The sequence below is a fragment of the Bos taurus genome, chromosome 5 (genome assembly GCF_002263795.3).
Source record: "Bos taurus isolate L1 Dominette 01449 registration number 42190680 breed Hereford chromosome 5, ARS-UCD2.0, whole genome shotgun sequence".
Classification (NCBI taxonomy): Eukaryota; Metazoa; Chordata; class Mammalia; order Artiodactyla; family Bovidae; genus Bos; species Bos taurus.
In genome coordinates this window covers 35395435-35423130 of record NC_037332.1, presented here as the reverse complement: position 1 = coordinate 35423130, position 27696 = coordinate 35395435, and the positions used below count along the sequence as shown (strand labels likewise).

The 27696-nt window shown below is 38.7% G+C and overlaps 1 protein-coding gene across 1 annotated transcript in view; it reads right to left on the bottom strand.

Moving 5' to 3' along the window:
- Nucleotides 1-25647, bottom strand: part of NELL2 (neural EGFL like 2) — a 464213-nt gene extending 438566 nt beyond the window's left edge. The window contains exons 1-2 of the mRNA XM_024991811.2: nucleotides 25414-25647; nucleotides 24350-24474 (exon numbers count right to left, since the gene is read on the bottom strand). The gene's annotated coding sequence lies outside the window, so the exon portion shown is untranslated. The remainder of the gene's footprint in view (nucleotides 1-24349; nucleotides 24475-25413) is intronic.
- Between the last annotated feature and the right edge of the window lie 2049 nt (nucleotides 25648-27696).

Genomic DNA, 27696 nt, shown 5'->3' with positions numbered 1-27696 from the left:
CTTGAAGTTTCTTACTAAAGAATTGTCAGTAAAAAGATGTGGAAAAAGTTGTTTTGTATTGAATTTGAATATATTATTCACTTAATTACAACCTTCAGGTAACAAAGGTTTTCTAATGTAGTTTCATCTAAAATTAATAAATGCTCAATGAATCCAAATATTTATGTGCTACAAGGTTTATTAACATTCCTATTTTATTTATTTTTAGCTTTCTTAAAGCTCATCTATTGCCCACAGGCTTGTGATACACATATCACATAGTAAAAAGGCAAGATTCATTTAAATTCTTAGATAATAGAATGAATACAAACATGGCTACATTATTTCAGAACTGCCAAATTCAAAACTGAAGATTAAAGTTTTTATTTACTATTAATTAATATTATATTTATACATAGGGCTTCCCAGGTGGCCCTAGTGGTAAAGAACCCATCTGCCAGTGCAGGATACATAAGACACGTGAGTTTGATCCCTAGGGTGGGAAGATCCCCTGGAGAAGGAGTTGCAACCCACTCTAGTATTCTTGCCTGGGGAATCCCATGGACAGAGGAGCCTGGCAGGCTACAGTCCATAGGGTCTCTGAGTTGGACACAACTGAAGCAACTTAGCATGCACACATGTACATATTTATACATGAAGAGAGTGCAAACAAGTGCAAAAGTTACCAACAGACTTATAAAATGATATTTTACATGAAAATTGGTACAATTTTTGTAGCTTAGGGGGAGTGCTACTGCATAAATACCTCCCCCATCTATTAATGATGGAAGAAATTATTAGAGTGATTGATTCCTGAATAATACAAATATTTTTAAAGAGGACAACATTTTAAGCTATCCTCAATGAAAACATTTAGGATCTCATCCTAAGTGCACATTTTTATATCTGTTCAGTCGACACTGGGGGAGAGAGTGAAGGAACGAAGCACCTGGAGCTGGAAGCATCAAAACTGGACTGCCTCGGTGGTCCAGTGGTTCAGACTCCTCACTCACAATGCAGGGGCCCTGAGTCTGATCCATGGCCAGGGAACTAAGATCCCACATGGAAAAACTAAAGATACGACATGCTGCAACAAAGATCAAAGATCCTGTATGCCACAAACGCAGTCAAATAAATAATTTTTTTTTTTTTTAATGAACATCTTCTCAAGTAAACTATGCTTTGGAACTCAGAGCCCCAGACACTGGATAGACTTGTGCAAACCATGGTCTAACTTCAATTTATTTTCAAACATTTATTGAGTATCTGTTACACACAAGACACTGAGCTAGGTTTTATGTCAGATACAAATATAAAAAAGGTATAGTGACCATCTTCAGAAGCTTACAATCTGTAGGGGTATAAAATAAGTTTAACATTCGCTAACAACACAGGCAGTATAGTATGATCAGTAAGAACAAAGACTCAAGAGTTAAACTGGGTTGAACTGTGACTCTAACCTAACAAGTCATGTAATTTCTCTGTGCTTCAGTTTCTCATCTGTGCAATGAGAACACAGATTGTCATGAGGACTAATTGAGTTAATTAATGTAAAGCACTTATAGCAGTGTGAGCAATAAATCTGAGGTAAGGGTCATTTGAGAAAACTAAAAACAATGTGCAATGGAATGCAAGAGAGGGCAAGATGGCATTCAGTGGGAAAATCAGGAATACTTTCCTAAGATAGAGAGCATAAAGCAGACAATATTAGTCATCTCCCCTCTCCCCATCGTAGACAAAAGAGCTTCTCCACCTTTTTAGAAAGTACTTCTGCCATCCTGTTGCCTGACAGGTTCACTTCATGTGTGGGTAGTACTGTAACATATTCTTTTTCTTTTGTTTGCTCTTCCTGCTTGGTCACAGTGAGAACAATTTGTACTAAAACTGTCATTTTATAACAAAAAGATGTCAATATTCCACACACAGTCTTTGCAAGAATGTCAGGATGAATTTTTATGATGCAAGAGTCATGAATATCCTTCCACATTCATCTATTTTTAATATATGAAGAAGTAAGTGCTTGTCTGCTAAGGGAAAAGAGAATACGAGATGAATTTGGTTCACATCATGGTACTGATTTTTTAGGATGGCACAGATATTGGTGTGGTTATGACTCAACCAATAGTCTATACAAATAAAAATAATTTATCATGCTTACTCAAAGTAAAATAGGAATGCCTTCTCAAATAATTGTACATCATGTATGTCTGGTACATCATATATGTCTAAGTAGTGTCTGCTTCTTTGCAACCCCATGGACTGTAGCCCACCAGACTCCACTGTCCATGGGATTTTTCAGACAAGAATACTGGAGTGGGTTGCCATGTCCTCCTTCAAGGCATATTCCCAACCCAGGGATTGAACCCATGTCTCTTATATCTCCTGCATTGGCAGGTGGGTTCTTTATTATTAGCACCACCTGGGAAATTCTGTACATCATATACAACTTATTTAAAAATAAGTCTTAAAACTGTATAAACTTTTAAAATATTAACTTTTTAATTTTCCTTTAACTTTTAGTATATATATATATATATATATATATATATACACTAAATATATATATATCCCAAAAGATATATTACAGTGGTAACCTCCACCCACATACTTATAAATATCACCTTACATGGAAATAGGGTCTTTGCAGATGTTATCAAATGATGAGCTCATCCTGGATGACAGTGGTAATTAGGGCAACAGTGGAAACAGTGTCAGACTTTATTTTTCTGGGCTCCAAAATCACTGCAGATGGTGACTGCAGCCACGAAATTAAAAGATGCTTACTCCTTGGAAGGATAGTTATGACCAACCTAGATAGCATATTCAAAAGCAGAGACATTACATTGCCAACAAAGGTTTGTCTAGTCAAGGCTATGGTTTTTCCTGTGGTCATGTATGGATGTGAGAGTTGGACTGTGAAGAAGGCTGAGCGCCGAAGAATTGATGCTTTTGAACTGTAGTGTTGGAGAAGACTCTTGAGACTCCCTTGGACTGCAAGGAGATCCAACCAGTCCATTCTGAAGGAGATCAGCTCTAGAATTTCTTTGGAGGGAATGATGTTAAAGCTGAAACTCCAGTACTTTGCCGACCTCATGCGAAGAGTTGACTCATTGGAAAAGACTCTGATGCTGGGAGGGATTGGGGGCAGGAGGAGAAGGGGACGACAGAGGATGAGATGGCTGGATGGCATAACTGACTCGATGGACGTGAGTCTCAGTGAACTCCAGGAGGTGGTGATGGACAGGGAGGCCTGGCGTGCTGTGATTCATGGGGTCACAAAGAGTCGGACATGACTGAGCGACTGATCTGATCTGATAAGAAGAGGGAAATTTGAACACAGAGATACAGCAGATAGACCCAAAGAGAAGAAGGTGGTATAATGAAGGAAGAGACTAGAGTGATGCAGCTTAAAGCCAAGGAATGCCAAGAATTGCTGGCAAACACCAGAAACGAGGAAGAGGTGAGGAAGGATTCTTCTTCAGACTTCAGAGGAAGTCAGGCCTTGCTAACACCTTGGTTTTAGCTTTCTAGTCTCTGATAGAATAAAGATCTCTGTTTTAAGCCACCTGGTCTTTATACTTTGTGATGGCAACCCCAAGACACTAACACAGTAGGTTAGTTCATTCACTCAGCAATGCTTATTGCATCTGCAACGTGCTGAGCACTGCACCAAGCAAGTGCTGCAGATACTGTGAGCAAAGGCAATGAAGTCCTAGTTCTTGGGCACTTGGGTTCTTGCAGAGAAGACAAACATTAAACAAACTAACATTCATGAAACTGAATGCAAACATCCTACCTAAAGCACCTCTTTCAAGTCATCCTAACACAATAGTTTAATTTTCTTTCTAATCTTCATCTACATAATGAAATTACTTGTTTTTTTCTATGACTGGTTAAGTCTCCTCTCATTCCATCTCCAGTTTTTAGAAGAGTACATGACATTGTTGACACCCTATAATTCCTGAAAGAATGAATGAATGAAAGAGAAATGGTACAGAATAACAGAATATTTATTAAGGAGATGTGACCTTTTCTAAAAGATCAAAACAGCCTTCCCTGTGGAAATTATATTTGGGCAGTGTTATAAATAGAAGTTAACTGCTCACCAGGGACGAATGAAAGTTAATTTAAAAAAACAGACAGGAAGAGTGTTCTAAGCAAAGAAAATTGCATTTATGAAGGCCCTGAGGCTTTAGAGAAGAGAATACAGTACATTTTAGAAATTCATAGGTCAAAGTGGCTAAGAGCCAAAAAGTGAAAGTGGAGGCTCCATCAAGGTGAGTCTGGTGAACCAGGCAGTGGCCAGATCATTGATTAAGTATTGAGCACTGATTAAGGATTAAGCATTTTGACCCTTTCCAAGTAGACAATGGGAAATTTTGGCAGGGTTCTCAGAAGGAGAGTGAATAAGCATATTTGCCTTTCAAAAATTTCTCTCTGTCTCCTGACTAGGTTTTGAAAGTTAACAAGAATGGATGTGGAGGGATGAGTTGGGGGCTGTACAGCAGTCTGGATGAGAGATAAGGGTAGCTCAGAGCAGGAAACTAGCTACAAAGAAAGATTCAAAGATTATATAAGTATTAAAAAAAAAAAACAAGCAGAAGATTGTAATGGATTAAATGTGACAGAGTTAAGGATGAGAACAAGGTTTCTGGTTTGTGCTGCTGGGTCAATGAGGTATCATTTCTTCTGAAAAGAAGCTAGAAGAGAATCAGGTAGCAAAGGATGGGTAAGAATTTAGTTTTGACTATGCTGAATTAATGTTGAATTAAGATTCTGATGACATATCCACAGGCCAATGCTGAGTAAACAGGGTCACAGAGGCGTCTAGGTCTTGGTGGAGAGGCCTGGGCCAAAGACATCACTGGAAGGAATCACAGACGTAGAGACGGTGACTGATCAAAGTACTTAGAGAGAAGAGAGAAAGGTCTTGGATTATGTCTTGAGAAACTAAGGCACTTGGATATATCCTTAATTTCTTTACAATCTAGAGGAAATATTTTTAATTTTCTTGAAAATAAGCTCTCCATTTCTTAATTTGCTTTAAAAAATTAAACACATGCTTAAAAACATCAAATCTCCTGAATTTTACTTTTAACATTGAGATGCTAAATTTTACTTAACAGTGATGATAAAATTTAATTTGCTTCAGATATCCATCAATGATAAACTTATAGCAACTAAACCACTTGCATTTACTCTGTACATTTGTCAACCCCAAGTAAATTTTGAATACATTCTTCATATAAGGTATCAACTTGCCTTGTAATACTCAAGCTTTCTGTATAAAGATCAGTGTGCTGTTCTTAGTCACTCAGTCGTGTCCGACTTTTGTGACCCCAAGGAGCCTGCCAGGCTCCTCTGTCCATGGGGATTTTCCAGGCAAGAAAACTGGAGTGCGTTGCCATGCTCTCTCCAGGAGATATTCCCAGCCCAGGGATTGAACCCAGGTCTTCCACACTGCAGGAGGATTCTTTACCATCTGACCCAACAGGGAAGCCTATAAACAAACATCAATATACAAACTCAAACCCAAGAGAAGTATTGTCACCAGATTGAATTCTCAATCCCTTCTCAACTTTGAACTGCTCTTTTATTCTCAATATTCCTTTGGATTACTGAGAACTTGATGACCAGAAGAGAGGCAAGAAACAGTGCAATGACTTAATACCATGACTAATTCACAAAACTAACTTTGGGTTATAAAAGTGTGAAAACACATGCAGGAGGCAATAACACATACAGAGTTTTCTTTCCAGAAACTGCTTTTGAAATGGGCAACATTAGGGGATGTTTATAGAATCTATTTTCCACTTAATTCAGGGGTTCAGGGGGGAAATGCAAGTTTTAAGATGCCTTCTTAATATTTACAAAACAAAGATTATTTAAAACCAATCCATCCTTCAAGAGCCTTTCATCTTAAAATTTATCTATTCTGTCCCTTTTCATCATCCTTTATTCAAAAATTGATTATAAACTCATAAACACTCTCTTCTTTCCCTACTATTTACATACTTACCAGAGATGATTGCAAAGAATAAAAAATTTCAGAATTCTAAGCCTTTTTAGAAGTCATTTGTTCCATTTTATTTTCGTAGGTGAGGAAACAGAAGCTCAGAGACGTTAACTGACTTCTCCCGCACTACTTTTACTTTTCTTTGGTTCAAACCAGTACATCAGCACTTAAACGTAATAAGTCACTTTTCCACATTTTAAAGGGAAACTTTGTGCTGAATTAGACACTATCTCAGAGAAGGCAATGGCACCCCACTCCAGTACTTTTGCCTAGAAAATCCCGTGGATGGAGGAGCCTGGTAGGCTGCAGTCCATGGGGTCGATAGAGTTGGACACGACTGAGCGACTTCACTTTCACTTTTCACTTTCCTGCATTGGAGAAGGAAATGGCAACCCACTCCAGTATTCTTGCCTGGAGAATCCCAGGGACAGGGGAGCCTGGTGGGCTGCCGTCTATGGGTCGCACAGAGTTGGACACAACTGAACCGACTTAGCAGCAGTAGCAGACACTACCTATCATTACAGACAAGTTTTACCTCACTATCAGTGAGCTTCACTTTAATAGTAGCTAAATCAACTTCCCAATTATCTTTTAATAGTTACTGGCATCCCATATTAAATAGAATGAAACTCTTATGAAAGAATATCAGTGCACTTCAGTTTGAGCTTCCCTTCTCTCTACTTCATTGTGAGGAGATATTTAGAAGGCTCCTCTACCCCAGTATAAAGTAAAATCTGTATTTCCATGATGAGTCTATCTTACTGTACTTTATAATATGAAGGAGAATTTTAAAAGGAAATCATAAACCTTCACATCTTATCACAAAAAAAGGAATTTGAGTTCCACTGTTCCAGAATTCTCACTTAACAAAAACAGTCTGTAAATGCTGAATTTTATAAAACAAACAAACAAAAAGGGATTACAAATATAGTTTTACCTCCTCTTAAAGTTTACTGCATTTGCTTCTCATTTCTCAAAGTGGCCTTTGGAAATATTGCAATCCTCAATTCATGAGCAGGGAAAAACATTCATTCCTGACATAATGAAGTAATTTTAGAAGTGAGTCTCTAAAAGTAATAGGGCATCACTATGGACACAGGGAGGAGAAGGAAATTTTCAGCTAAGTATGACTCAATATCCACAATCTCAGAATATGCATTTATGTAATGGGAGAATTAGGTATACACTTAAGACTTTCTCTTGTTCTCACTGTAACTAAATAAAATCCAAACTCCTCACTGAGTTGCAGAAGATCCATCACCATTTTGACACTGCCTAACGCCAGCCTCATCTCAGAACTCTCCTCTGCTCTTTAGCTATCTATCATGTGCCCCTTGAAAATGACAATCTATATCTAACTTCAAGATCTTTGTTTTAGCTTTATCCAATGCCTGGAATATTCTCGCTCAATCTTCTCATAGCAGAACGGCTTTCCCTGAACATCTGATCTATACACACCCGCCCACCTCAGGTCTTTACTGCTATCCTGCAGGACAATTGCTACTACCTAAAATCATTGCTATTAAAAGGTTTTTTTAATCCATCCTTCCCCACTAGATTGTAAAACTAAATAAGAAAAGGGAATCTAATCCTAATTTGCTGCTTGGTTCCCAGGCATGTAGATCAGTGCCCAGCATGTAACTGATACTCAATTAATAGATATTAAATGCACCACCACCATCACCAAAAGAATGTAACGTTGATATTGATCTAATGTGACCTTTTATTCATTCAACTATATTTATTGTCTCCTATGTGTAAGATACGGAGAAGGCAATGGCACCCCACTCCAGTACTCTTGCCTGGAAAATCACATGGATGGAGGAGCCTTGTGGGCTGTAGTCCATGGGGTCGCTAAGAGTCGGACATGACTAAGCGACTTCACTTTCACTTTTCACTTTCATGCACTGGAGAAGGAAATGGCAACCCACTCCAGTGTTCTTGCCTGGAGAATCCCAGGGATAGGGGAGCCTGGTGGGCTGCCGTTTATGGGGTCGCACAGAGTCGGACACGACTGAAGAGACTTAGCAGCAGCAGCAGCAGCATGTGTAAAATACAGATAAGAAAATGGCAAATGGCAATCCAGTATTCTTGCCTGGGAAATCCCATGGACAGAGAACCCTAACAGGCTATGGTCCAAGGGGTTGCAAAGAGTCAGACATGACATAGTGACTCAACAGCTGTGTAAGTTGAGATACAAGTTATGTGTAAGATAACTTGCTGGGTACTTCCTAATAGTAAAATTCTTCAAACTGGGAGTTTGGGATTAACAAATATAAGCTACTATGTGTGTAGGTAAACAACCGAGACCATCCATATAGCATAGGGAATTATACTCAGTATCTTGGAATAACTATACATATGTGTGTTTATATGTGTGTGTGTATTCCTGAAACACTTTGCTATATATTTGAAACTAACACAATATTATAAAATAACTACACTTCAGTTAAACAAACATAAAACAAAAAATACAAAAAAAAAAGTGCCAAGAAAAAAATTTCAAATATCAGAAGGAAAAACATAACCCATAAGTGATTAATCTCCAAAATATACAAACAGATCATGCAGCTCAATATAAAAAAAGAAAACCCAATTAAAAAAATGGGTGGAAGATCTAAATAGACATTCCTTCAAAGAAGACACACAGACAGTCAACTGGCACATAAAAAGATGTCCAACGTCACTAACTATTAGAGAAATGCAAATCAAAACTACAATGAAGTATCACCTCATACCATTGAGAATGGGCAACATCAAAAAAATCTACAAACAGTAAATGTTAAAGAGGGTGTAGAGCAAAGGGAACCCTCCTAAACCGTTGGGAAGGTAAATTGGTGCAGCCACTATGGAGAACAGTATGGAAGTTCCTTAAAAAACTAAACATACAGCTACCATATGATCCAGCAATCCCACTCCTGGGTGTATATATGGAGAAAACCATAATTTGAAAAGACACATGCACCCCCGTGTTCACTGCAGCCCTATTTACAATAACCAGAACATGGAACCAGCCTAAATGTCCATCAACAGAGGAGTGGATAAAGATGTATTACCTATATATGATGGAATATTACTCAGCCATATAAAAAAATGAAATAATGCCATATGCAGTGCATTGGATGGACCTAGAGATTGTCATACTGAGTGAAATAAGTCAGAAAAAGACAAATATCATATGACATCACTTATATGTAGAATCTAAAGAAAGTGAAAGTGAAGTTGCTCAGTCATGTCTGACTCTTTTCGACCCCGTGGACTGTAGCCTACCAGGCTCCTCCATCCATGGAATTCTCCAGGCAAGAATACTGGAGTGGGTTGCCATTTCCTTCTCCAGGGGATCTTCCCGACCCAGGTATCAAACCTGGATCTCCTGCATTGCAGGCAGACACTTTACCCTCTGAGCCACCAGGGAAGGCGTAGAATCTAAAAAAGGATACAAATGAATTTATCTACAGAACAGAAATAGAGTTACAGATGTAGAAAACAAACTTAATGGTTCAGTTCAGTTCAGTTGCTTAGTTGTGTCCGACTCTTTGCGACCCCATGAATCGCAGCACGCCAGGCCTCCCTGTCCATCACCAACTCCTGGAGTCTACTCAAACTCATGTCCATCAAGTCAATGATGCCATCCAGCCATCTCATCCTCATTCTCCTCCTGCCCCCAATCCCTCCCAGCATCAGAGTCTTTTCCGATGAGTCAACTCTTCACACGAGGTGGCCAAAGTACTAGAATTTCAGCTTTAGCATCACTCCTTCCAAAGAACACCCAGGACTGTCTGCCTTAGAATGGACTGGTTGGATCTCCTTGCAGTCCAAGGGACTCTCAAGAGTCTTCTCCAACACCACAGTTCAAAGGCTTCGGTGCTCAGCTTTCTTCACAGTCCAACTCTCACATCCATACATGACCACTGGAAAAACCATAGCCTTGACTAGACGGACCTTAGTTGGCAAAGTAATGTCTTTGCTTTTAAATATGCTGTCTAGGTTGGTCATAACTTTCCTTCCAAGGAGTAAGCGTCTTTTAATTTCATGGCTGCAGTCACCATCTGCAGTGATTTTGGAGCCCCAAAAAATAAAGTCTGACACTGTTTCCCCATCTACTTCCCATGAAGTGATGGGACCAGATGCCATGATCTTCGTTTTCTGAATGTTGAGCTTTAAGCCAACTTTTTCACTCTCCTCTTTTACCAGGGGGCAATTGGGTAGGGAGGGATAAACTAGGAGAATGGATTGACAAACACACTTTAATTAATAAAGACCTATTATATAGCACAGGGACCTCTACTCAATGCTCTGTAATGGCCTGCTGCTGCTGCTGCTGCTGCTGCTAAGTCACTTCAGTCATGTCTGACTCTGTGCAACCCCACAGACGGCAGCCCACCAGGCTCCCCTGTCCCTGGGATTCTCCAGGCAAGAACACTAGAGTGGGTTGCCATTTCCTTCTCCAATGCATGAAAGTGAAAAGTGAAAGGGAAGTCACTCAGTCGTGTCCTACTCTTAGCGACCCCATGGACTGCAGCCTACCAGGCTCCTCCATCCACGGGATTTTCCAGGCAAGAGGACTGGAGTGGGGTGCCATTGCCTTCTCCACTGTAATGGCCTGCATGGGAAAAAAATCTAAAAAAGAGTGGATGTGTGTATATGTATGGTTGACTCAGTTAGTTTGCGGCACACATGAAACTAACACAACACTGCCAATCAACTGTAGTCCAGTAAATTTTTTTTCAGAAGGATAATCAAATCCTAAAAGTGTAAAACTTCAGTATTGGACTTTAACTTTGAGATCATCTAGTGCAGCTTCTTTATCCTGCACAGGACAGAACTAAGGGAGAGAGATAATAGTGTGTTGCCCAAGATAACACACACTTTCGCTGTATTTCTTGAAATGAAGTTGCTAAGGCAGATCCTGAATAGAATATTTATAGCACTAACATAACACATGAAGCTTGTTTCCCACCAATGTAGTGTAATTTACTATTATAAACATTATTATATGATTCTTACTACTACCCCTACTAAACTATGATGTAGATGCAATGCAGCATTTTATTTCCTAGACATGTGACTGACTGTGTCTAAAACACATGCCAAATCCTTTAAAAACCAAAAAATCAAATCAATTCAGTCACCCAAATACATAAATTCCATCAACTCTTTATCAGTGGACAGACTATCACCTGCTTAAACAAGCTGACAATAAAAATCAAGGACTACAGCCCCAAACAGTTGAATCAGCAGTCCCATAAAAGATATAATCACATACTGAGGCAAATATATTGAACTGATGATTTAATTTTGTGTGTAAGCTAAGGCTTGCAGTACCTCACACAGCACCTGTAACAGTGGAGTCAATAACTACTGAATTTAATACGGTACAAATACTAAGGAACTATCAAATAGCAGCCAGACAGATGGATGAAGGGAAGAAAGATTTGATTCTTTAAACCTTCCAGCACTAGGCATGTTCTGTCTGCTTCATACCTGTCATTGTGCTTGTAGCTGTTGACCTTTCTGGCATCATTTAGGGCAGCGAAGAATCTTTAGGGTTTGGGTTAATTTAGGTAGAAGGAAGTAAGGTTTCTTGGGGCTTCCCTGGTAGCTCAGCTGGTAAAAAATCTGCCTGCAATGTGGGAGGCCTGGGTTCGATCCCTGGATTGGGAAGATCCCCAGAGGAGGTCATGGCAACTCACTCCAGTATTCTTGCCTGGAGAATCCCATGGACAGAGGAGCCTGGAGGGCTACAGTTCATGGAGTCGCAAAGAGTCAGACACAGCTGAGCGACTAAGCACAGCACAGCACAGCACGCTTTCTTGGGGCTTCCCAGATGGAGATAGCGGTAAAGAATCTGCCTGCCAATGCAGGAGACACAAGAGATGCAGGTTCAATTCCTGGGTTGGGTAGATCCCCTGTAGAAGGAAATGGTAACCCACATGAGTATTTTTGCCTGGAGAATCATATGGACAGAGAAGTAGTCCATAGGGTCACAGAGAGTTGGACACAACTGAAGTGACTTAGCCTGCATGCATGCACAAGCTTTCTTAGCGCTTCCTTGGTGCCTCAGTGGCAAAGAATTTGTCTGCCAATGCAGGAGATGCAAGAGATGCAATTGCAATCCCTGGGCTGAGAAAATCCCCTGAAGTAGGAAATAGAGCAACTTTTTCAGTATTCTTCCCTGGAAAATTCCGTGGACAGAGGAGCCTGGCGGACTACAGTCCATGGGTCACAAAGAGTCAGACAGGACTTAAGGACTGAGCATGACATAACTTTCTTAAGGCTTATTTATGAAGCCTATGAAGATTTTCGGAGAAGGCAATGGCAGCCCACTCCAGTACTCTTGCCTGGAAAATCCCATGGCGGAGGAGCCTGGTAGGCTGCAGTCCATGAGGTCACCAAGAGTCAGACACGACTGAGCGACTTCACTTTGACTTTTCACTTTCATCCATTGGAGAAGGAAATGGCAACCCACTCCAGTATTCTTGCCTGGGGAATCCCAGGGACAGGGGAGCCTGGTGGGCTGCTGTCTGTGGGGTCACACAGAGTCGGACACGACTGAAGCAACTTAGCAGCAGCAGCATGAAGACTTTACCCATATCCATCTCTTCTAAATGACCACCTAGCTACATTTCAGAGATATTCACAGCTGTGCTTCCTTTAACAACTTTTACATACTTTGCAACAGAATAAGTAGAAAATCTCCCCCAATAAATAACACAAAAAGCTCTCCAGCTGTCAGTTTACCAAGTATTTTTTAAAACATATCTTTTAAGAAGATAACAATGTTTTGAAATAGAAACATTTCATCTTTTAACTAAGTCTGTCAAAAGGTAATGAATTTGATAAGTACTTTTTAAAGTAATACAATCAAGTCCTCCCAGTAGAGCCACAGTAGCCTGTACTTCATATACTGACAAAGTGACATGGCCAAAAGTTAAAGGGTGAAAGGAAGGAAGAAAAAGGAACTTCCTTTTCACCCCAGAGATGCTCTGCTTGCTGCCTGTATCATAATAACAAATCTGCTTTGCAAAAGCCCTTTCATTGTGCCCTAAGTAGAACAGAAAGTCTAAGTTATTCCTTACACCTTAAGAACATAATATTTCATATTAAATTTGAAGACTGGACCAAGAGCCACATGGCACGGTAATTACATACACAATATAAGTACGTGGTTGAAATGGTTAACAGGCTTTCATTTGCATTCACATCCTGGCCTCAACTCACCGGCTGCCTGACTCTTGCTATATTATCTAATTTCTCTAAGTCTCAGTGTTTTCATCTACGAAAGCCTGCTCCATATGGTACCTGCTCCGTACCATTATTGTGTGAGTTAAATACTTGCTTGATGTGCCTGACACATAGTAGACCTTTTGGAAAAGTAATTGGTAGTAGTAATAATGAGAGTATAAATGGCTTAAATACTTCAATCACCAACTAAAAGCACGAACATATCTGTTAATGTGAATTTAGCGATTTTAAACTTAACCAGAGCGTTTCTACCGACTCATCATTACAAGATCCATATAGGAGTAAATGGACAGAAGTGAACCACAATCTGGAATCTTTTACAAGAGTTTTCTAATTAGCACATTAACGAATTCACTCCTTACAAATGTGCAATTCATAAACACAAACTGTCTCAGACATTGACAACTCAAGTGATTTAATAAATAGAACTGCATTACAAGCTCACTGCAATTAAACATAATTAAGAATTTATGTAATTTGTTTTCTCTTCATGTTGGATGTTTTAAATTGAATAAATTTATTATTCTAACAGAGAAACTATGTCAGGCATTCATTAAAATCTTCAGTATTTGGGGTCAATATGTTACTTTCATTCAGTGGGCCCAGTAATATCAAAGTAAATCTAAAAAAATAATTTGCTTCCCAAATTTTAAAAATCTGAGTGATGTTGAAGCTGAAGCTCCAATAATTTGGACACTTGATTCAAAGAGCTGACTCATTAGAAAAGACCCTGATGATGGGAAAGATTGAAGAGAGGAGAAGGGGTCAACAGAGGACGAGGTGGTTGGATGACATCACCAACTCAATGGACGTGAGTTTGAGGAAGCTCCAGGAGACCGTGAACACGGACAGGGAAGCCTAGCATGCTGCAGTCCATGGGGTCATACAAAGTCTAAGGAACATTTCTTTAGCAGCAATCTTTTATTTTTCACATTTAGAAGACTCTTTGAAAGTAGCAGTGAAGTTTTATTTTCCTGAGTCATTCATTGATTCAGTGGCTAAGTCGTGTCCAACTCTCTGCTGCCCCATGGACTGTAGACCACCAGGATCCTCTGTCCATGGGATTTTCCAGGCAAGAATACTGGAGTGGGTTGCCATGTCCTTCTCTAGGGGATCTCCCCAACCCAGCGATCTCAAACCCCAACTGCTGCATTGGCGGGCGTTGGCAGGAGGATTCTTTACCACTGAACCACTAGGGAAGCCCTTTTTCCTGAGTAGATCCAATTAAAACCATGCTTTACATATAAAAGGGATTCTAGATCACTATTATAAATGTGACTCAACTGCAAATTCATATGCAAATTTAGGGAAGCTTTTAAAGTCAAAGTGAAAAACTGTTTAGAACAAATGTGAGAATGCAATTGAACACCAAAATATTTAGTCAAAAAATTAGTCCTCTAAGATGTTTTTCTACATGAGTATAAACAACAACAAAATGCCAAGTGAATTCAACAACTTATTCGCAACACCCAAACTACAAGTAGTATTAAAGAACATTAAAATTTTATCCATAATGTTTTAAAAAAATAAATCCTAATTCATATTTGAGTTAGACTGTGTTTAACAAATTTTCTTTCTCTTGATAAACAACTGAAGTCCTCAAAGAAAAATAATGCAAAAAAACACACTGTGAATCTTATTTATGGTAATTATTCATTGTGTACTAATGCCTATTATTGACTATATGGTTATTCCTATGGACCTCTTTAAAATCAGATAGTAAATCTGGTCTTTTATGAAATGACACTCTTAGATACTTCTATGTCACTTTTATGTGTAAAAAGAGGGAGGGGCAGATACTTTAAAACCCTGGGTTGCTGACTCCAAATAATCAAAAGGACTACAGCGCCATCTTGTGGAATAAAGTACCTAATTAGCAAACTGCTTTGATACTGTTAGGAAAAAAGTGACTGAATACCTTGACCACCGACTGTAGTTTCTTTTGGTGGTGAGTTTAGTTGCTAAGTAGCGTCTGACTCTTGCAACCCCATGAACTGTAGCCCACCAGGCTCCTCTGTCCAAGAAATTTCCTGCATTGTAGGTGGATTTTTTTTTTTTTTTTTTTTTACCACTGAGTCATCAGGGAAGTATCTTTCAATGATGTACTATTTTAAAACACTAAATCTGGAATGTTTGTCATACAGCAAAGGATGGTATAAGACTAGAGTATTAATATACATAATACAGAAACCAGGTGATTTTTGTCCTTTTTGGATAGAGAGAAATACGAGGTTAATATCGTTATTAGAGGTTGCTCTGAAACCAAAGAAGTAATCTGAAAAGAGAAAGGGAAAAGGGGGATGAAAAAGGAATAATGCTTCAGGTCTTGGCTTTTCTGGGCTTTCCTGGTAACTCAGCAGCGCAGGAGATCTGGGTTTGATCTGTGGGTCAGGAAGATTCCCTGGAGTAGGAAATGGCACCCACTTGAGTATTTTTGCCTGGAGAATTCCATGGACAGAGGAGCCTGATAGGCTACAGTCCATGGGGCTGCAAAAGTTGAATACAACTGAGCAACTAAACCACCACCATTGGGAGGCCACAGTATGTCAAGAACTCGGTAGGCATGAGTAGTGAGATGACTGATATACACAGTCCCTCCCTAAGTACATTTAGGAGACTAGTGAAGAACACATATCATTTCAAGGTGGAGGACATGCTGAGGAAGGCCACTCCAGGAGTTGCTGTCCACAGCACATGGAATAGAACCTTAAGAGGTAAGAGAAAGAGAAGAAAAATTTTCATTCGTTCTCCCAAAACAGTGGATAGAACCAAATGCCAAAACCCTGGGTGAATCCTATCCTCTAATGTACTTTTCAAAGTACTTTACAGATGACTGTGTATCCCACACAAACCCAAAAAAACATTGCTGTTCAGTCGCTATAAGTCATGACTCTTTGCAACCCCATGGACTGCAGCACTCCAGGCTCCTCTGTCCTTTACCATCTCCCAGAGCTTGCTCAAACTCATATGCATTGAGTTAGTGATGCCATCCAGCCATCTCATCCTCTGTTGTCCCCTTCTCCTCGTGTCCTCAATCTTTCCCAGCATCAGGGTCCTTTCCAATGAGTCGGCTCTTTGCATCAGGTGGCCAAAGTATTGGAGCTTCAGCTTTAGCATCAGTTCTTCTAATGAATATTCAGGGTTGATTTCCTTTAGGATTGACTTGTTTGATCTCCTTGCAGTCCACGGAACTCTCAAGAGTCTTCTCCAGCACCACAGTTCAAAAGCATCAATTCTTCGTCACTCAGCCTTCTTAATGGTCCATACAAGGTTAGAGCACAGATATCCCTTCTATGGTATTGAACAACTTCTTCCTCTGTGGTCCCATAACAATATGCTCGTGACCAAATACGGAACTTAACTCCATATGAATAATTCTGAGCAATATTCACCTGCCTGCTTCTCTTAAGACTGGGAGTTCTTTGAATAATAAGATGGTCTTTCTCACCCTATTATACTTAACACCAACCATAGTGAATACTCAACGCTTAACGCGTTTCTTGAGTTGAATCGGTTATATTTTATGATAGTATTCATGTCTGGCCACAGTGATAAGCGCATGGGTAAGAATGATTCCGGCGTTCCTTAAGTTACAAGAGCAGCATTAACCAGTAGTGGTGCTGATTTGTTTCTAAGGTTGTCATTTACAAAGCTCTTGTTTTGGGATTTTCAGGCCTGAGTCTATTTTTAAAACTCCATCTCCCAAACAAAGGCAGTGGAGAAAAGAAAAATTGTTTCTCTATCTACATGTTCTTAATTTATGGGTGGGGAACTTGAAGATGAATTTTTCTTAAATGTTCTAAATTGTCTTTTTTAATCAAATAAAAAAATCTAAAAATGTGGCTTGCTTTCTTGCTAGAGAACTAAAAGATAAAAGCCAGGAAAAATAATATTATCTAAGAAGACGACAAATCTCTCAGTGTGGTACATTTCCCTCCTCCTCACCTCTGTCTTCTCTCAACTTTTAGTTCTCACTCCTCAGCCCCCAGCCCTCACCTGGACTCTCTTTTTTTTACCTAAAATATTAACACAGGATAACAGAATAATTAGCAGCAGCCACGAGAGATGGGCTTCCCTTGTGGCTCTGCTGGTAAAGAATCTGCCTGCAATGCAGGAGACCTGGGTTGGAGACCTGGGTTTGATCCCTGGAGAAGGGAAGGGCTGCCCACTCCAGTATTCTGACCTAGACAATTTCATGGACTGTATAGTCCACGGAGTCGCAAAAGAGTCAGACATGACTAAGCAACTAAGACACACAGAAGGAGACTTTGTTAGAAATCATTAACACCAAACAATCTGGAATTCAATTTCTGTCTTATTTGACTAACTTTTATTTCCATTTTATTTGGCCACACTTAGGCACTCACCTCAAGATATCCACATTGGTGTTATTGATGGCAACAAGAAACAAAGCTCACCAACTCGTAACCAGCAAATGGAAGTAAAGATGTCTAGAGAAACCACGGTTAAACAAGTTCAACTTCTTATTTCAGAAGTGTCCTACACTTGCTGCATGCTGGGATACTAAAATAGAGAAGGCTTTACAATAGAGGGAATGATAGTTGTTTAAATAAATGATGCTGCGAAAACTGGACAGCTATGTGAAAAACAATGAAATTAGAACACTCTCTAACATCATAGATAAAAATTAAGACAAAATGGATTAAGGACCTAAATGCAAGACTATATACTAAAAAGCTCTAAACACTCTTTAATATCAATCACAGTAATATCATTTTTGATCTGTCTCCTAGAGTAATATAAATAAAAACAAAAATAAACAAGGCAATTAAACTCAAAAGCTTTCATACAAAGGAAACCATAAACAAAATGAAAAGACAACCCACAGGATGGGAGAAAATATTTGTAAACGATGCAATCAACAGGGATTAATCTCCAAAATGTAAAAATAGTTCATGCAGCTCAAAATAAAAAATGCAACACCAAATCAAAAAAATGAGCAGAAGACCTAAATAAACTTTTCTCCAAAGAAGACATATGGATGGCCAAGAGGCACATGGAAAGCAAATAAAAACTACAATGAGATGTCACCTCAATCACTCAGCATGACCATCATCAAAAAGTCTACAAACAATAAATGTTGGAGAGGGTGTGGAAAACAAGGGAACATTCCAACACTGCCGGTTGGAAGGTAAACTGGTACAGTCACTATGGACAACAGTATGGAGAAAATTAAAGATAGAACTACCATATGATCCAGCAACCCTAACTCCTGGGCATATATCCAAAGAAAACCATGGTTTGAAAGGATATATGCACCCCAGTGTTCACTATAGCACTGTTTACAATAGCCAAGACATGGAAGCAACCTATGCGTCCATCAACAGATGAATGGATAAAGAGGTGATACACATACACAATGGAATATTACTCAGCCACAAAAAGGGATGAAATAATGCCATCTGCAGCAGCATGGATGGACCTGGAGATTATCACGTTGTTTTTGTTGTTTAATCCCTAAGTCTTGTCTAAGTCTTTCGCGACCCCATGGACTGTAGCCCGCCAGGTTCCTCTAAGATTTCCCAGGGAAAAATACTGAAAAGGGTTGCCATTTCCTTCTCCAGGGGATCTTCCCAGCCTAGGGATCAAGGATCAAACCCGTGTTTCTTGCACCGTAGGCAGATTCTTTACCACTGAGTCAAATAAATCATAATTCAATATAAAATTAAAAAAATTTTTAAATACAATAAGAAATGTTACCAGTGTGATTGTTCTACACATATGTGGATCAGTTACCCAATTCCCTAATTCAGCAACTTTAAGCAAGGGCCAACAGTTTTATAAACTGATTTGTAAAGAAGAAATGCTTCAGCAATCATTAAATGAGAGAAAAAATCTTGACATGAAATAATCCTTACAGTTTTCTATAGGGTCAAGAATTCACACATCCACATATCAAATGCAATGCTGAAATGGGGAACAGTCATTATAACACACAGCCAGTCTCTCCAGTTTAAATGGTTTCAAGTTGTACTCTTGCAACACAAAGCGCTACGTGTTACAAGTGCTCATATTCCAGTCCATTTTGAACTCCTACTTCTGGTTAAAGGAGGGAGTAACACAAGAGGTTCAGGTATCTGGTGCTTAATTGTTTCCTTCTCTTTTCCCTTTCAAAGTAAGAGGACTAGGAGCATATTTCTCATTTTCTTGGAAAAATTATCAGACCTGTCTGAATCTCAGTTTCTTCAGGAGAGGAAAATAACACTACCTCACCCAGTTATTGAAAGAAAGAAAAGATATAACAGATGTAAATAGTGAATTGTAAACAGTTGCTCAGTAAAGAGTAGTTATCACTATTAGCACTGCTATTGATAATATTTTTTAGAGTTGTTTGTTATAAACTATCTATCCAAACTTCCAATCTTTACAACATTCACCATATTCAAATCTAAATAGACAAACTCTCAGATCTTTTAGGTGTTATACAGAAAACTTCAAAGGTGATTAAGCACATTAATGTTTACATGTTTCTAAAATACATTTGTTCAAAGCTTCAGCTTTGGGATTTTAATAATAAAGTGAATTAGCCACCTATATTCTAGTTGGTTCTTCATCAAAAATTACTTTCCAACAAGAAAATCCCATTTTACCAATATAAAAATTCTAGTAGTGGCTGGTTGAAATATTTGAGATCTTGTTGAAAAAGAGAAGAATATGTTGTTTTAGCAGCTCTTGGGGTAGTTAAGTTGAAAATGCCAAGAAAAGATATTTTCATGCTGTTTTTTTCCCCCACAATTTTCCACTTTAACATCTTTTAAACTTGCAATTTAGCTACACATTATTCTTTATTGTTTTTCAGTCTTGGAGGCAGGTTGAAATTAATCAACCAACCAAAGACCTGGAACTACCAAGAATTCTGGTTCTCATTCTCATACTGATTTAGTTCTGAAATTACCATAAATTAGGGTAATAACTTGACCACTTTCAGGACTGTATTGGCAAAGACCCTTCTGCTTCATCTTCGCATAGCCCCTCTCCTTCTCTCCTTTTCAGTGCCAGTGCTCAGATAACACTGTAGAACTGAATTTATCACAGTAAAATTGCTTCCATCAGACAATCAGATTATTAATAAAATTTAACAAAAAATAATCATAAATGACTTTCCTACAAAGTATGCTTGTTTTCTTTTTCATAACACAGTTCTAATTGCCTCATAAAAGCCTATGAAATTAATTTCTCCTGGTTTCAGTCACTTTAATCTCTTCAGCAAACCCAAGGGAGAAAGGACTAAGTTCTGGAGAATTCTGTTATTTAAAATGCAGTTAATAGTCCAAAGAAGAATCCAGTCAAGGACACTGAGAAGAAAGGTAGATGATAAATCAAAATAGTATAATTTCGTAAAGCCAAGTTTTTTAAAAAGGTGCAATAAAGAGGGCGTGGTCAGTTGTGTTAAACACTAGTGACAAGCAGAGTAAGATAAGGACTGAGAATGGATGATCCAATTTGACAAGATGGAAGCCAATGTTGGCTCACAAAGGTGGTTTTAGGTGGAATAGCGAAATGAAAATTTGATTAGAATTGTCGTAAGTATGGGAGCTGAGACTGTGGAAATACTGAGGGTTGCTATAAAGGATGGTAAATAAGTTGGTAGCCACAGAGGGTCTAGAAGCAAGGGAGGTTTCTTTTCTCCTTTTGTTTAAGGTTGTTGATTAATAACAGAGTACATTATAAAGAAGTCTGAATGACCAAGAGTTGATGCTTTTGAACAGTGGTGTTGGAGAAGGCTCTTGAGAGTCTCCTGGACCACAAGAAGATCAAACCAGTCAATCCTAAAGAAAATCAACCTTGGACATTCATTGGAAGAACTGATGCTGAAGCTGAAGCTCCAACACTTTGGCCACCTGATGTGAAGAAAAGACCCTGATGCTAGGAAAGATTGAAGGTAGGAGCAGAGGGAACGACAGAGGACGAGATGGTTGGATGGCATCACTGATTCAACGGACATGAGTTTGAGCAAGCTCCAAGAGATGGTGAAGGGCTTGGAAGCCTAGCACGTTGCAGTCCATGGGGCACAAAGAGTCAAACACGACTGAGCAACTGAACAACAACAACATTATAGCAGAGAAAAAAGAAGACGTGTGATGATGCAGGACAGAAAAGAGGCAATCAGAGCAGTAAAGTTCTTGATAAAGTGAAAATTAATGGAATCCACTGAGTAAGTAAAGGATTTTCCTAAAATAAAGAGATGTTTTCATTGCATCCGAAGGCTACAGATGTGGGTGGGCTGGTTGGTGGGAAAACAGCTTTACCTTCTGATTGCATCTGCTTTACCAGGGAGATAAGAAGCAAAATCATCCACTGATTGTGAGGAGCAGGGAAGAGGAGTTGAAAATTTGAGGGGAAAAAAAGGTATGAAATAGTAATCTCTGAAGACAGAAAATAAATCAATAAGGAAATGGGAACTGTGGTTGACTGAAACTGCGTTAAGACCCACTTGAGACACACAGTCATAAAATTTAAAAGAGATCAGTCAGAATTGTTAGATGTTTTTCTCCAGCCATCAACTCCAAGCTTGGGAAACATTTATTGAACGTTTATCATGTGCCAAGCACTGCCTAAGCATCTTACCTTTATTATTATTGTGAGCCCACAACAACCCTATGAGTTGGGCACTCATGAGAAAACTGAGGTACAGAGATGTTAAGAAACTTTTCCAAGGCAATGTAGCTAATAAATATTGGACGCAGGATTGAAGGAGATCACATCTTTAGCCACTAAATGACTCTATTTTTATGTACATCGTTGGGATTAAGCAATATTGATTTCTACCATTTAAGTAAGGCAGAGGGGGAGGTAAGGAAGGCATGGATTGGAAGCACTGTTGTAATCAAAGAATTATCATAGAGACAGTGAACTGGAAAGAGAGGAGAGGTGGTTGATGACTGGGATGTTAGACACTGAGATTTTGAGAGCAGCAGTTATTCATAATGACATAATCTAAAGTGTGACCATAAGAGTTGGCAACGGAGCTCAGGGAGAAGGCTAAGGAAAAGACTGTAGGAGAAAAGGTCAAGGAACTACAAAATATTCAGGCATTGGATGGATTTTCCACATGAACAGGAATAGTGATAGAAAGAAGAATGTAAGTTAGATGTTAAATTCTTCACCAAATGAGGAAGACTGACCAGGAGATTACTGCAAGAAGGAAGGACATACACAGTCAGTAGCCTTAATCCAAATATAGGTTACCAACCTGTCCCAGTTTGCCTAGAACTTGCCCAGTTTTAATACTGAAAGTCCTACCTCCTGGACCTCCATGAGCTAAAGATTTTGAGAGAGAAGACAGAATGAGCTATTTCCTGAAAGTTGCAATAAAAACATAATACCTGCTCTATCTCCAGGCTCTGTGTGATAATGGATGTTTTAAATTCTAAATTAAAATAAACCTGTCATCTGCCAGGTAAAACTACTTTATTTAACTCCTCATCTCAGAATAGGATGCTTTGCTCACATTCGCTAATTTGTTCAAGGCAAAGATTTCCAACTCATTTTCCTCCCATTTTGCCTGACTCATTCCCTTAAGGGCAATGATCCTGTTTCCTATCTCGTCAAACCTATTATGCTCTAAAAGCTAGAGCTAATTTCCTATGATCAATCAGTGTTCTAAGTGCCTGAATAGGTCCGATGGAAAATATTGTTTGGTTGACAAAATCATATCCCACTAAAGAGCGTGAGCACTTGGGAAATGTCTGATATTGCAATATCATCTTAATCCCACATGTCTGAAATGAGAAATGTCTCTGCTACAGTAAGATCTGCATCTCCCACCCCTCTGTTTCAAAGACTTCTAGGTTAGGGAATGGAGAACTACAGCATTTCACAGATAGGAAAAACTTGAAAGACACTTTAGGAGTGACTAAAGAGTCAGGGAAACAATCTTCTTTGATTGAATCTTTGCATGATCTTTCCACTCAGATAATGCACTAAATGTAGTTTTGCCTGGCTGCAAATACTGCATGGTATTTTCCAATTTGTTTTATTACATGGACAAAATCTGTGGCATATCAAATGATTTCAAAATAGTATGTGCAAAGAGAAAGGCTGAAAGAATAATTGAAAAATAATCCAAAAGTTGCAATGAGAACATTAGGCTGGTCTGAGCTGTCTTCCAGGTCTTTCTTGCCTTTTAATCATACTCTTCTGCCTCCTTGCTCCTATCACTAAGTTTCTCAAAAGCAAAGCCTATATATCTTCAGCTCCAACTCATTACTTGGCTTGCAATCTGACATCAGCCCACATTCTATAAAAAGGTCACTAATAACTACTTTAATAGTCATTTCTAAGAAAATCCCAGTTTCCTATACTTGGCGCTAGTGGTAAAGAACCTGCCTGCCAATGTAGGAGGCGTAAAAGACGTGGGTTCAATCCCTGGGTCAGGAAGATCCCCTAGAGAAGGAAATGGCAACCCACTCCAGTATTCTTGCCTGGAGAATCCCATGGACAGAGGGGCCTGGTGGGCTACAGTCCATGGGGTCTCAAAAGAGTCAAACATGACGGAAACAACTTAATACTTTTACTATTTTGAGCATATAAGGAATGAACTATGTAACTAAATATGAGCTAACTTTTGTAGTGTGTGTGTTAGTTACACACATTATAAATCTAACAAAAGTCCTTTGATAGAAACCACATATCCTAATTTGAGGTTTAAACTTTGATCTCTATAAATTTAGCACCCATCCCTCCTTGAAATTTCAGCAACACTTAAAATCATTTGCTATCTCTTCCTCGTGAAATTATCTCACCCCTGTCCTATTTTTCAAACCTAAATGTCAACTTATCCTACTTATCCTACCTCCACCAGAGGTCTGACAGTTATTCCTTTTCATTGACTTCCACACAGTAGCTTCTCAATCATCTTAATTGCCAACTTCTGGTTTATCTAGAATATTATTGCCTAATTAATCTTCCAAACTCAATGTTACAACATCCTTTATCCAGAAATCTTTAAGAGCCTCCTACTGTGTGGCAAAATTTATATATTTCTCTGATGATACTTATCTTACAATCAAATCACACCTCTTAGATCCTAAAATCAGAAATAAGAAAGTCATGAATAATCAAAAATAAAATAAAAATAAAAATTACCTTGGAAAAGTCCTTCGACAGGCATTCCACTGGAGACCACGAGTTTGTTCAGCACAAGTTTTTCCTCCAGCTTTGGAACAGATTCCTGTTTCTTTGGTTGAGCACCAGATGAAGTAGTTGGCTTGCTTTTAGGGTCCATTATATATGAAAAATGCATACATGCATATCTTTAAAAGTTAGAATCACACTCAGCTCAGTGATATGCTTGAACTTGAGAGGCCCCACAGAACAGAGACATGAGGGAACCACAGATTCACGTCTTTCCTTCCATACTTACTTCAGATAATCACTGAATGATGGACACTATTGCCAGCACCATTTAAGTTGTAATTTTTCTATTTCTAGGATTGCTTAGTTTGCTTCCATTTTGCTAAGATGATGGAATTCTACTGTACATCCTCTTTAAAGGTTATCTAGATACTTTACTTCTCCCCACAAACTCTGAGGTTTGGAATCATGTCATATTCTTATTTGTCTCTTCTACAGCACTTAACACTGTTAATTGGTCTATTTTAAATATAATAATAAAATAATATCAATAAACTCCAGTGGAGGCAGTAAAATAAACTTATAATTGCTATCTATATTTGATAGCCAAAATACATATGTTAAAGTATACATATATTTAAATAGACATATGTTTATATTCCAAAATAATAAGAATAATCTAGAGTTACTGTATTAATGTGACCCTATAGACTGTAGCCCCCCAGGTTCTTCTGTCCAGGGGGTTTTCTAAGCAAGAATACTGCAGTGGGTTGCCATTTCCTCTTCCAGGGGATCTTCCCGACCCAGGGATCGAACCCATGTCTCCTGCATTTGGCCGGGGGATTCTTTACCACTGAGCCACCTGAGAAGCCATTAAGTTAATAATAAGGAAATTGCTGTACTAGGTCATCATGATTATATTAAAGGGAAATTTTACATTCCTACATTAAAACATGTAAGGCTTGCCAATGTTATTTTAAATATACCCCATAAATACACTCCAAGATATCCCAGAAATCATAATTATACCACCCTATGTAATCGAAGGATATCACTAGAGCTATTCAAATATTTACCTTGGGGAAGTAGATGTTCAGAGCTGCTTCTGGGAATCAATTTAAATAAACTACCCTGTGCATTTTGACGGACATAAAATAAATGTTGGACTTGCTGCCACATCGTCTAGATACCTGTATTGGATTCTTCCTGAAATTTAGTAATAGAGTCTACCCTGTAGCATCCGAAAGTGCACACTTGGCAGGTTTGAGAAGTCATCTTGAGTTGGGGCAGTGCTTGTGGACATACCCCAGAAGGCACCCAAAGGGAAGTATAAGGGTGACTCTAGGTGGTGTCACACAGCCTTTCTTCCCTGGGCAACACCCGCGGAGCTTTGAGAATGTTCCTGGGAACATAGCTCCCCCGAGGCAAAGTTAGCGCTTCTAACCGACCACTAGAGGACTCAGGGGGATCCTTAATGCATGCTGCCCTCTGGGGGTCGCGGAAGGAAACAGCTCCAGGGCTGTGATGAAGTTTACTTGCCGACACAAACCAGCATCCGGCACTGAGGCTGAAATACTGGAACATAGAGAGATGGATCTCAGTTATTTGAAGCTAGGTGAAGATGTCTTCTGGGTCACTAATGCCTGACTTGCTTAGTCGAGAAACAAATTCCCACCTAGAAATTTTTACTCGTATCCAAATATGTTGCCCTGAAGGAGAAAAATTGTATGTCAGAATTAGAAAATAATAAGATATAATATATACTGGCTTTGAGATTAGACAGATGTATTCAAATTCCAGCTTGGCCGTTTACTAGCATGATATGATGAATAATGTATTTGATCTAATTTTCAGTTTCCTTATTTGGAAAAGGAATAGTACCTGGTATAGACGATGCTTCAAAAACAGAATCTATTTGATAAAGGAAGTTGTACTTGTTTTTTATTTTTATTTAACTTAATACAACTGGACTCTCTGATACTCTGGGTGTATTCAGTGCTGTCTCCAGCTACCTTTGATAAAATCTGACATCTCTGTCAGGATCCATCCAGACTCCAGACCAGTAAGAACCAGACCTGGTGAAATGTGAGGTGCCCCAGAAAAATGTACTGCTCCTAAACCTGCGGTGTTTTGTACTTTGGGCATTGAGGTTTAATAGTTCTCATGAATATCGGATGGTAGCCTATCTTTCTAACATTTTCCCACTTATGTAGTTAATATGTCTAACTGCAACTTTCATCTGCATACCTCTGGTTTCTCAACGGACGTGTGGCCTCATCATGAATTACAGACGCCAGAACCAGCAGTGGGAAGGCATGTAGTGGGAAGGTCAACCTGCCTAACCGACCTCTGCCAGTTTCACCTGGTACTGGTTTCTGCACCGAGGCTCTGTGAAAAGGACATGTGCTTAGAGCTTTGCTCTTTAGTTTTTTCTTTCCATCTTCTTTTTCTTGTAATAGTAATGGATTTCCACTGGCCCACCTGTTTTACTCCTCTGGAGTCCCAAATAACCAGGAGCATGTATTTTCAGAATATCAACATAGGAGGTAAGTGGTATGGTAATTAATTAATGGCCCATGAATTGCAAAGGGTAATAAATAGTCCTACACTATTAATAATAATAGTAATACACTAAATAAATAGTAATACACTAAAATTTAGACCTTGTTAGACCTCAAAGTTTCTAATAGATAGACACCGATATTCATCTTAAAGTATTTAAAGTACTTCCATCTCCTCTCTGGTCTCACTTTAGTAGTCTACGTTGCATAAAAGATACTGATTTATAAATTAATGAATTTGTTGAGGAAGAAAATTTATTTGACTGGATGTTTGTCAATATTGCTATTTAAAAAACTACTCAAATACTGCACTGGTACATTTTGTCCTACAACAATAAGCACTCTATCATTATGTGAAACAGAGAATTTGCCACAGCAGTCAATTATAAAAACTAATCTTTGAATTACATTGAATTAAACATCAAAGGATTAAATGCCAGAAAAGGTAACATTTTTCATTTCCTTGTAGTTATAAAACTGTAACTCTGGAAAATGTTTTTCCAGGAGTTTACTGCTTTTTCAAGTCACTGTCGTCAGATTTTGACATAAACTATTTCAGGCACCCAATTTAGAAAACAAGCAGCTATTAAATGTCCAAAATGCCTATTGCCATAAATGGTTTAATAACAGAATAATGTTAATGTGTTTGCCTCTGCCTCCTTCTCAAAAGGTAGGCAGTTCAAGGTATGTTTATTCATTTTTACAAATATATTTCCCTATTCTGTCAAAAAGAGAAGCATAATTCAATTGAAGCACATCAGAACTGTGCTTCCTTATACCATATAATGTGACAAGCTA